The 12,269-nt window shown below is 40.2% G+C and overlaps 1 non-coding gene across 1 annotated transcript; it reads left to right on the forward strand.

Annotated features, from left to right (window-relative positions):
• The first annotated feature begins 11,489 nt into the window (after nucleotides 1-11,489).
• Trnat-ugu (transfer RNA threonine (anticodon UGU)) lies at nucleotides 11,490-11,563 on the forward strand. The gene has a single exon. It is a non-coding gene; the product is annotated as a tRNA-Thr (tRNA).
• The last annotated feature ends 706 nt before the right edge of the window (nucleotides 11,564-12,269 follow it).

The raw sequence follows: 12,269 nt of genomic DNA on the forward strand, positions 1-12,269 counted from the left end.
TGCTCAGGGAAACCCCATGAACTGTATTTTTGGCTGATCAATCTATGACTGGGTCCCTTTTGAACAAACTGGATAGAAGAATATTCCACCGCAACTCTTACTACGTAGTTCTCCAAGTGATCGTAGTGGGCTCGAGTCTACATCACATCTCAGAGTCATAACTAGATTAAATGAGAGCTTACACTCTCCCTGCACCGAATTATCTCATTTCCCATCCCAGTCATTCTTTGTGATAAGGAAGCAATACTATAATTTCAATATTAATGATGGAGAAAACAAAACCTAGACAAGTTAAATAATTTACTTAAAGTTTACACAGATGAAACCAAACCGTCAACTCAGTTCTTACTTTGTGGATTTTCTTTCTTTGTTTCTTCTTCCTTTTTTTTTTTTTTTTTTTTCAGTGCTAGGGATTGAACCTAGGACATCACACACACTAGGCAAGAGCTTTACCACTAAGTACATTCCCAGTTCTTTCTTATTTACATATATTTTCAGACGGGGTGTGAATAAGTTGCTGAGGTTGGCCTCAAACTTGCAGTCCTCCTGCCTCAGTCTCATGAGAGGCTGGGCTTACAGGCAAGTGACACTTTGTCCGTTCAGCGGTCTTATTGGTAACCAGTGTGCCATACTACTCTAGACCCTATTCTCCAGCCCCCTCCCTCTCTCTACTAGATATTGAATTCAGGGGCACTTTACATCACCAAGCCCTTTTCAGTTTTTATTTTGGAAACAGGGTCCCACTGAGTTGCTCAGGGCCTTGCTAAATTGCTGAACTTGGCCTCAAAACTTGTGATCCTCCTGCCTCAACCTCCCAAGTCACAGGGATTACAGGCCTGAGCCACCATGCCTAGCCTATTTTATCATTTTGGTAGGTAGGGGAGTACTAGGGATTGACCCCAGGAGTTCTGAACCACTGAGCCACATCCCCAGCCCTTTTTATTTTTATTTTGAACCAGGGTATTGCTAAGTTGCTTAGGGCCTCGCTAAATTGCTGAGGCTGGCTTTGAACTTAAGATCCTTCTGCCTCAGCCTCCCGAATCACTGGGATTACAGATGTGCACCACCATGTCCAGCATTTTCCTTGTCTCTCCTCTAGATCCTTTCTTTGAATGTAGCTTTGCCTGAGGCAGAGCTCCCCACTTCCTCCCACACCCCAAGTCCATGCACCATTCATACAATGATGTAGCAGCAAAGGTTTGCTGCTTCAACATGAGGCCAGCAAAAGCTTCCCCAAACTTCTTTCACCCAGGTGTGAACACCAAACACTGATCAAAGGACATGGGCAAATGCAGTATGACTGAGAACTATATCTCACATTTGTTTTTTAATGTTGTGTGACAGAGTGAGCTGTTTATCTGTGCCACTGTGGTTTGGAAACATAGGCTCTAGGGAACATGAAATATAAAAATGTGTCTCCTGATTTCCGTAAGGCTTGTTTCAGCAAGTCACTGAAAATGAACTGAACATGTGTTCGAAGGCCAATTTTTGCTACTTTAAAAAAATGTAACATCCAATCAAATCACAGGTTGGATTCAAAACAAATGTCATTCTCCTTCTTAGACTTCATTTTTAAAAACCACTAAGATATACCCTCTGGAGAACACCTAACAGGAGCTAGGCTCTAAAGAAATTAAAGAATCTATAGAAAATACAATGGTGCACCTGAAAATAGTTTTCACCCTCTCCTTTGTGTGAAATTCAATTACATAGCAAGCAAACAAATGGAGCAAACAATGAAAATGGCACATGGGATTTTTTTTTCAATTACAATAAACGGCACTCTCTAAGACAAAAAGACCATTTATGCAGCAATTGCATCTAATGATGTGCATTGTTCTCCCATCAGGCTATTTCTGATTTTTAAAATGCTTTCTCTTGGAGCCTCACACCACTAAACCCAGTCATTAACTCTTAACACAAAAAATTATCTCTCCCCCAAAATGCAAACCAAACAATAATCTTGTTCTTATCTTGCTCATTCTATTAAAACCTTAAAAACTTTGACAGTACTAAAAAAGACAATACAGTATTCACATCTTTCAGAAATATTTTATTGAACCTACTATGACTATTGTAAAGCAGAAAAAAAAAAAACTATGATCTCTCTTTGCTCTAACTTTACCACTACTAATATATTATTTTAGAATAAAAAAAACAAGTTACAGCTCACTCTGTCACACAACATTAAAAAACAAATGTGAGATATAGTTCTCAGTCATACTGCATTTGCCCATGTCCTTTGATCAGTGTTTGGTGTTCACACCTGGGTGAAAGAAGTTTGGGGAAGCTTTTGCTGGCCTCATGTTGAAGCAGCAAACCTTTGCTGCTACATCATTGTATGAATGGTGCATGGACTTGGGGTGTGGGAGGAAGTGGGGAGCTCTGCCTCAGGCAAAGCTACATTCAAAGAAAGGATCTAGAGGAGAGACAAGGAAAATGCTGGACATGGTGGTGCACATCTGTAATCCCAGTGATTCGGGAGGCTGAGGCAGAAGGATCTTAAGTTCAAAGCCAGCCTCAGCAATTTAGCGAGGCCCTAAGCAACTTAGCAAGACCCTGGTTCAAAATAAAAATAAAAAGGGCTGGGGATGTGGCTCAGTGGTTCAAACAGTTGCAAACCTCCTAAAAAATACCAAATATACATCAACCAGATTACACTTTGAAACTTTAAAGTACTGGTACAGCGCAGTGGCACACACCTGTAATCCCAGAGGCTTGGGAGGCTGAGGCAGGAGGATTGCAAGTTCAAAGTCAGCCTTACTAATTTAGCAAGGATCTAAGCAACTCAGTGGGATCCTGTCTCTAAATAAAATATTTAAAAGGGCTGAGGTTGTGGCTCAGTGGTTCAGTGCCCCTGGATTCAGTCCCGGGTACCAAAAATAAATAAATAAGTAAACATAAAAATTTTAAATACTAAATTGGACACTGTGGCACATGCCTGTAATCCCAGAGATTCAGAAAGCTGAGACAGGAGAATGATGAGTTCAAGGTCACCCCCAGGACTAGTTAGCAAGACCCTGTCTCAAAATAAAAAATAAAAAGGGTATAACTCATTGGTAGACCACTCCTGGGTTCAGTCCCCAATACTACAGAAAATACATGAGTAAATAAATAGTAATCTCCTTTTATATTTAGAATATGACTCATGAACAATTAACCTCCAAAAGACAAAAAGGAAAAATTTAAAACATCTCTATGGATTATATATGTTCAGAAGAATGATTCCAAGAGAGGTTGTCTTCATTAGAGGCATAATATATAGATATATATTCTAGCAAAATTGTAGAATGATTTATAAATAAAGGATACTATAACCTTGTGTCCTGCATTTTATTTTACTTATATATTAACTTTTAATTAATTAATTATATATATATATATATATATATATATATATATATATATATATACACACATTTTGAGGGGAGAAGGGGACCTGGCATTGAACCCAGGGGCACTTAACCACTGAGTCACATCTCTAGCCCCCTTTTTAAAAAATGTTTATTTTGAGACAGGGTCTCTCTCAGTTGTTAGGGCCTCACCAAGTTGCTGAGGCTGACTTTGAACTCATGATCCTCCTGCCTCAGTCTCCTGAGCCGCTGGAATTACGGGTGTGCACTACTACTCTCAGCCCTGCACGTTATTTTTAAACATGTTTTTGATGCATGGCTCATGCATAAGGCATCCTGGAATTCTACTGAGCCTTCATTCTTGTGTACTTCCGGTGGAGTTGGAAGTTGCCACTGTCAGAGTAGGAGGTGCAAAGTCAGAGTCACAGGTACAGAGAGAACTGAGGTGGGTCCTAAAGCCCAGGCTGGGGTTGTAGCTCAGTGGCAGAGCGCTTGCCTAGCACGCATGTGCCAGGCACTAGGTTCCATTCTCAGCAACACGCAGAAACAAAATTAAGGTCCACTGCCAACTAAAAAAATATTTAAAAAAAAACAAAAAACATGGTTGGTTCCACAATCTGGCTATTGTGGATTGAGCAGCTATGAACATTGATGTGGCTGTATCTCTGTAGTATGCTGATTTTAAGTCCTTTGGGTATAGGCCAAGGAGTGGGATAGCTGGGTCAAATGGTGGTTCCATTCCAAGTTTTCTAAGGAGTCTCCATACTGCTTTCCAGAGTGGCTGCACTAATTTGCAACCCTACCAGCAATGTATGAGTGTACCTTTCTCCCCACATCCTCGCCAACACCTATTGTTGCTTGTGTTCTTGATAATCGCCATTCTAATTGGGGTGAGATGGAATCTTAGGGTAGTTTTGATTTGCATTTCCCTTATTACTAGAGAAGTTGAACATTTTTCCATATATCTGTTGATTGCTTGTAGATCTTCTTCTGTGAAGTGTCTGTTCATTTCCTTAGCCCATTTGTTGATTGGATTATTTGCATTCTTGGTGTAGAGTTTTTTGAGTTCTTTATAGATTCTGGAGATTAGTGGTCTATCTGAAGTATGAGTGGCAAAGATTTTCTCCCACTCTGTAGGCTCTCTCTTCACATTGCTGATAGTTTCCTTTGCTGAGAGAAAGCTTTTTAGTTTGAATCTATCCCAGTTATTGATTCTTGCTTTTATTTCTTGTGCTATGGGAGTCCTGTTAAGGAAGTCTGATCCTAAGCTGATATGTTGAAGATTTGGACCTGCTTTTTCTTCTATAAGATGAAGGACCTCTGATTCTGAGGTTCTTGATCCATTTTGAGTTGAGTTTTGTGCAGGGTGAGAGATAGGGGTTTAGTTTCATTCTGCTGCATATGGATTTCCAGTTTTCCCAGCACCATTTGTTGAAGAGGCTATCTTTTCTCCATTGTATATTTTTGGCTCCTTTGTCTAGTATGAGAAAATTGTATTTATTTGGGTTTGTGTCCATGTCCTCTATTCTGTACCATTGATCTACCTGTCTATTTTGGAAACAATACCATGCCATTTTTGTTACTTTTGCTTTGTAGTATAGTTGAAGTTCTGGTATTGCGATACCCCCTGCTTCACTCTTCCTGCTAAGGATTGCTTGAGCTATTCTGGGTTTCTTATTCTTCCAGATGAATTTCATGATTGCTTGCTCTATACACCATGGAATATTACTCAGACTTAAAGAAGAATGAAATTAAGGCATTTGCATAAATGGATGGAACTAAAGAATATCATGTTAAGTGAAATAAGCCAATCCCAAAAAACCAAAGGCTGAATGTTTTATCTGATAAGCGAATGCTGATCCATAGTGTGGGGGTGGGTAAGGAAGAATGAAGGAACTTTGGATTATGCAGAGGGGAGTGAGGGCAGGGATGGGGTGGTAGGGATGGGAAAAAATTGTTTTAAATCATGTATCAATTTGTAATAACCTGAAATATTTTATGGTTGTAATTATCTTTTAATGCATGTGTATTAGTTTTAAAAACAAAACAAAAAAGCCTAAGGTTACTCTTGAGATAGTAAAATGGGAACTAAGAAAAGTAAATGCCATAGGTGTTGATGCTGAAGGGTATTTAAGGTTACCTCAGGGGCATTTTTCCTACCTCTTCTCTTGCTGCATGCTTATTTTCTTTTTTGTTTTGTGTCTGGGGCTGGAGACTGAGCCCAGGATCTTGCACATGCTAAGCACTTACTCTACCATGGAGCAAGCCCCCTCTGCAAACTTTTTGATCTCCAGACCCAGCATTTCTTCTGAACACATTGAATAAACCCCTTCCTTTCTCTTTTGATTCTATAACCCTTGGAAAACTTCTTTGTCTGTAGGATCCATCCATCCATCTTACTTTAACTGAACTTTCTTTCCTCCCACTTTCTCGGGGCTTTTCTTTGTTTTTCTTCAGGCTCACTACCTAAACCTACATCATTTGGGCTTAGACACCCAAGCTACTGTGTTAGGTAGTTTGCTGTGACTATAACAAATACCTGAGATGATCAACCTATAAAGAGAAAAGGTTTTTATTGACCCACAGTTTTGGAGGTTTCAGTGCATGATCAATGGGCCTTGTTGGTTGTAGATCTGTGGCAACACATCATAATCAAGGAGCATGGTGAACCGAACTCTTCATCTTCTGGCCAGGAAGCTTAAGAGAGGAGGAGGAAGGGGTTGGGTCCCATTATCTCCTTTAAGGTAAAAATCCAATGACCTGAAGCCCTCCACTAGGCCCACAACTTTAAGTTTCCACCATCTCCCAATAGCACCTAAGCTGGGGACCAAGCCCTTAACACCTGAGCCTCTGAGGGATAGTTAAGATCCAAACTATAAGTGAAATATATGCATGTGAAGTATAAATGGCTTGTCACCAATGCTCTGCGCCTTCAAGGCAGATTTAATTTGTTTGATATGGAACAATTTCTTAAGCAAAAAGATACTAAATATCAATGACAAATTGGTGGGACTTCCCCACCCTTTCCCACCCCCAATACAGGGGGTGGAACTTAGGGGCACTCTACCATTGAGCTACATTCCAACTGTATTTATTTTCTATTTTGAGATGGGGCCTCACTAAGTTGCCTGGGCTGGCCTCCAATTTGGAATCCTCCTGCCTCAGTCTCATGAGTAGCTGGGATTATAGGCATGTGCCACCTCGTCTCACTTGGTGGTGATATGTGAAGGTCTTTGGTCACATTCAAAATAGACTCTGCCACCTACCTTCTCCCATGACTCAAAACAACACTACTTATTTGGGAAAGCTTTGGAGTAACATCTACACATACCTGAGGTGACGATACAAATAGATAAGAGGGCTCAGCACCTGCCAGTCCTTTTCTTGGAGACAGTGAAGTATGGTGGGAACAGCGCTGGGCTTTGGAGTCAGACAAACCTGCAATCCACGGCATTTGCTAATATCGAGTCGTGGGCTAGTTACTTTATATTTCTCTGAGCTTCAAAGGCCCTCATCTGTCAAATGGGGAAAGGATGCCAGGTTCCAGGGTTAGAGTGAAGATGAGATAAGGTATAGATCCCAGGCGGACTACATGACAGAGAAAAACCAGACATGAAGGAAACTTTCTGGTGAAAAAATTATCACAGGTTCTGAAGTTTGAAGAACTAAGAGGAAATACTTACAAGATCTCTGAAAACTTCTTGGGCCAATCCTGAACACTGCTAATAAGCACAGCAAGTATTTGGTAGGTGCATTCTTTTGTTTATTTGGGTACTCATTACTAAACTGCTCCTCCAGACCAGCAAGCGACAGAGGCCCATACCTGAATGTGCTCTTGCTGTTAGGGAAGGGTGAAGGGAAAGCCAGAGATGGGAGCCAGGCCCCCACAGAAGCTCACGTTTTGTGTTTCTTGTTTCGGGTTGAGTCACAAAGTCAGAGAGGAGATTAATAGAAGGACATTGCAGACCAGTTTCAGAGCCACCGCAGGGTGATTATGCAGTGAGGAGTAACTGCACTCCCTCTGGAAACTGCTGGGGTGGTGATCGGCAGTCATTGTGGAAGGGGCTCAGAATGGCAGGGGTCTGGGAAGAGGGTGCTTTCAGCTCACAAGACATTCTAGACCTTCCAGACTAGCTAAGACCACCACAATGTGAATAGCTCAAAAGACTGCCAACTTGAGAGGGTAGTTTTGTTAGAAGGAAGAATCTACAAGGGAGTAGAGAAAGCCTTCTGTTACTATGTCCTCCCAGAGATGGAATAAGGAAATCAGATCCAAGGTATTTTTGATAATATGCATAGCTAGTCTCCATGGGCATGGGAGTCTCTTCCTATAGTTCCAGCATGTGGGAGGCCAAGACAGCAGTTCAGACACTTGACCTCAGGAGTCCAAGCCCATTCTGGGTGATACACCAAAACAAGACTCCATCTCAAAAGAAAAAAAAAGTTTTTTGGACTTTTTGTTTTGTTTTTGCAGTTCTGTGGATTGTACCAAGGGACTTGTGCACACTAGGCAAGTGCTCTACTACTGAGCTATATCCCCAACCCCCCAAAAATGAATTTTTTATAATAATCAATTTCAAAGTTTCAAATATAAATTAGGGTCATTTATAGCAAGTACCATGTCCTGGGTATTTCCTGTGTGTCAAGTAATGATTCAAGTGCTTTACAATAATCCTGTAAGATAGGCAATGTTGTTATCCCCACTTTACAAATGAGGGAACAGAAAGAGAGATTAAATTAACTAACTGAAGGCTGCACATGGTGGAGCCAGTACATGGTGGAGCTGGGCTTTGGATCCAGAACTGTCTACAACTCCAGAACCTGAATTCTTATTCTGATGCCTGAGTGCCTATTCAATCTCTGAATGACTCTATGGACATTCCAAAACATTTACTACACAATGATAAACGTTTACATCGTAAGAATTTTAGCTAGACACAGTGGCACACACCTGTAATCCCAGCAATTTGGGAAGGTAAGGTAAGAGGATTGCCGAGTTTGAGACCAGCCTCAGCAACTGAGGGAGAAGCTGCCTCAAAATAAAAATAAAAAATAAAGGGCTGAGGATGTAGCTCAGTGGTAAAGTGCCCCTGAGTTCAATCCCCATACCACAAAGGAGGAGGAGGAGGAGGAGGAGGAGGAGGAGGAGAAAAGGAAAAGGAAAAGAGTTTTAGGTTTTGAAGGTAACATTGAGATATTTAATCAATTCCAATAATTCTATAAATAAGGAACTGAGCTATCCCAAGACACCAACTAAACCATAACTCAAACACCAGTTCTCTTAAAAATGTGAGATGTTTTGAAATAAACTTCGATGTGTATGTGTTATTGTTAAAGATGTCCTAGTATCTGTCTGTGTGTATCTGTGTGTATGTGTCTGTGTATGTGTGTGTGCGTGTGTGTGTGTGTGTGGATGGATAGAAAGATAGATAGATAGATAGATAGATAGATAGACAGACAGACAGACAGATAGATGACAGATAATTTATTTTGTACTGGGGATTGAACCCAGGGTCACTTTACAGTGAGCTCTATCCCCAGTCCTTTTTAGTTCTTTTCACTTTTTATTTTGAGACAGAGTCTCGCTAAGTCGCTAAGGCTGACCTTGAACTTCATATCCTCCTACCTCAGCCTCCCAAGTTGCTGGCATTACAGGCGTGCACCAGCATACCCAGTCATTGATGTTCTAATTTAAAGATATCCTTGATGAATAAATTCCTATTTAAAAACCTGGTCATCCAAAACTGTATTTATTTTTTCTCTTACACAGAAGCAAAGCCTTTTTAAAAGTAATTGAGAATAAAAGCATTGCCTAAAAAGACAAAACTATTCAAAAATCAAGATTATAGAATAAGACCATGGCTAAAAATAATAGCAACAGAGAGTTTAGCTTGTGACATTTTACATTGTATTATTGTTATCCTCGTATCTTTAATAAGATCACTTTTTTCCACAACCAGCTTATTGATCATTTGGAAAGTTTACTTTTTTAAGACAAGATCATTTATTTTCACTGTAAAATGACAAAATAAAGTTTTCTTCAGAAGAAATTTTCTTTATTAATAATTACACAAATACAGATTAAAATTAGGTATCATGTTTAAACTATGAAGTTGACTAAGAGCAAAGACATCCCCCTCTCCAATTCTCAATGTTGGTCATAGTGTGAGAAAACAAGCTCATATATCCTTCCAGATGGAATGAGGAAATCACATGGTATATTTGCTTGTATGGTGCTTTGAAAATATTAAGAAATAAACTGAGGCAGGTTTTTCTAGATACCATTTGGCAGCATTCCTTAAAATGTGCATTTATTTGACACAGCAATTCCACTTCTAGGAATGTAAGCTGCAAAAACAATTAAGCCTTATGTGCAGAGACTTCCTATAATGATAGTGATAAAAGAGTTGATGTATTAAGAAGGAAGATAGGAAGGGAGTGAAGGAAATAAAAATTCCCATCAATAAGAACTGGTTAAATAAATAAATATGGAGCAGTGCCTGCATAAAAAGCAATATCACTTTTCCAGTGGAAGTAGTATTGTAGTTGAATATGGTGGTGCACACCTGTAATCCCAGCAATTTGGGAGGCTGAGGTAGGAGGATCACAAGTTTAAGGCCTCAAGCAACTTAGTAAGACCCTGTCTCAAAATAAAAAATAAAAAGGGCTGGAATATAGCTTAGTAGTAAGACGGCTCTGGGATCAATCCACAGTAAAAAATTTTAAAAGAAAAAATTTTTAATTAAAAAAAAAAACCTCATCAAGGACTAAGGTTGTAGTTCATGATAGAGCACACAAGGCCCTGGGTTCAATCCCCGTACCACAAAACAAACAAACAAAAATGTTTGCTTAAAATATATATATTCTACTTTATGTAAATTATCTCAATTTTAAAAAGAAACAAAAATCTTCAAATGTACAGCATGATTTCAGTTATATAATAAAAATTACATGAACATACAGAATTTTGAGTTGGTAGGATTAGCACAATTTTTTTTTAACATTTTGTAACAGTGTCCACTTTATGTTTTGAATATGGCCCTTGCTGCTCTGCCACTGTGATTTATTTTTTTAAATGGACATGTTTCCTTCTCTTCCTCTTTCCCTGCTCCTCCTTAAACTCTCCCCCTCCCTAATCTCAGGGGAAACAGGATTACCTTTCTTCCCCAATTTAAGCAGATTTATGTGTCCTTGAGCACCCACCCACCATAGGAGGGAAATAATCTAGACTTCGGAGATGGCACCAGAAGATCTCAGAAATGACTATGTCCCAAATTAACAAGTGAATTACAACTCTGCCGAAGAACAAGTGGAATGGAGCCTTTGAATCACTTTAAAAGTCTCCTGTTCCTGCTGAGGGGCAGAATCACAACCTTTGGGACAGGAGTTCCCTGTGTTTCTCCTTTGCTAGCAAAGCAATAAACCTTCTTTTTCCTTTTTCTCAAAACCGTGTCCTCATTATTGAATTGCATCAGGGACAAGGACTGAGATTTCGGTAACGATTTCCCCCCTAACTTTTCTCAACCAGCAAAATAACAATTAAGATAAACACAACCGTGGAGGAGTGTCCAATGTGCTCTCCAGGGAGTCTTTTTTGCCCTCAATCGGATGTTCTCTCACCATCTCAAAGTCAGTGTGCAGTTACCCAGAGCACCATGGAGCCACCCTAGGGTTCCACGCAGGGAAACCAATGGTGTGCTGGCCCATGTAGAGGTTGCTTATGGTTCACTTGCTGGTCTTTTTTTTTTTTTTTTTTTTTTTTTTTTTTTTCCATACAGCTCCAAATGCCAACATCAAACCAAAGAACTTGAGCATTTCAAGGTTGAAGCAACCTTGAACTAGATTTTATTTCTACAGCTCAAACTCTAACAGGAGTTCACTTGATGCTTTGGCTACATCCCTTGCTGCTTTGAAACTTACATGGTTTTTTTCTTTTTCCCAACCTTTTCCCTGATCTCCCTGATCTCCTTCCCCCTAATCTCATTTTCTCTGAATCATTTCTTTAAACCACCCCTCCCTGTTCCCATTGATGGGCAGAATCACACACAGTCTTTGGGACAGGAGTCCCCTATGTTTCTCCTTGGCTAGCAAAGCAATAAACCTTTTTCTTTTTCTCAAAACTGAGTCCTCGGGGCTGGGGAGATAGCTCAGTCGGTAGAGTGCTTGCCTTGTAAGCACAAGGCCCTGGGTTCGATCCCCAGCACCCCCCAAAAAAAAAAAAAAAAAAAAAAAACTGAGTCCTCGTTATAGGATTGGCATCGGGAACAAGCTCAGTCCCCGATGAGCTCAGGGACAAGCTCAGTCCCTGATAATTTAAAAAGGTTGGTCAGGCACAGTGGCACACACCTGTTAATCCCAGCAACTCTGGAGCCTGATGCAGGAAGAGTGCAAGTTCAAGGTCAGAAGACCAACCTGGGAAGTTTAGCAAGACCCTCATCTCAAAATATGAGTGTACCTGTTTCCCCACATCCTTGCCAACACTTATTATTGCTTGTATTCTTGACAATTGCCATTCTGACTAGAGTGAGATAAAATCTTAAGAGAAATTTCCATTTGCATTTCTCTAATTGATAGAGATGAACATTTTTTTCATATGTTTGTTGATCGATTATATTTGAGCTTTCGGCAACAAAACCCCTCTTAGGTCCAGAGGAAAAAGTTTCCCCGTTCTTGAATGTGAATGTTTATGGTCTGAAAAGTAGTTGTTCCTTTGCGTGTGTCCTGCCAAGCTTCTAAGAATGGTTTTACCACTAGTTCCAACCCCACGAACAGCCTTGTCTATCACTCCAGCAGGCCTTTTCAGATAAGTCAGCTGGTTTCCATGTGACAGGGAAATCTTCTATGCCAGGTGTGCTCACAGCCAAGGCTAAGTGCCCCACCTTAAGCTGGTGGCTGCTCATGTTTACATGCCGTCCA

The sequence above is a fragment of the Sciurus carolinensis genome, chromosome 4 (genome assembly GCF_902686445.1).
Source record: "Sciurus carolinensis chromosome 4, mSciCar1.2, whole genome shotgun sequence".
In the NCBI taxonomy this organism is placed as follows: Eukaryota; Metazoa; Chordata; class Mammalia; order Rodentia; family Sciuridae; genus Sciurus; species Sciurus carolinensis.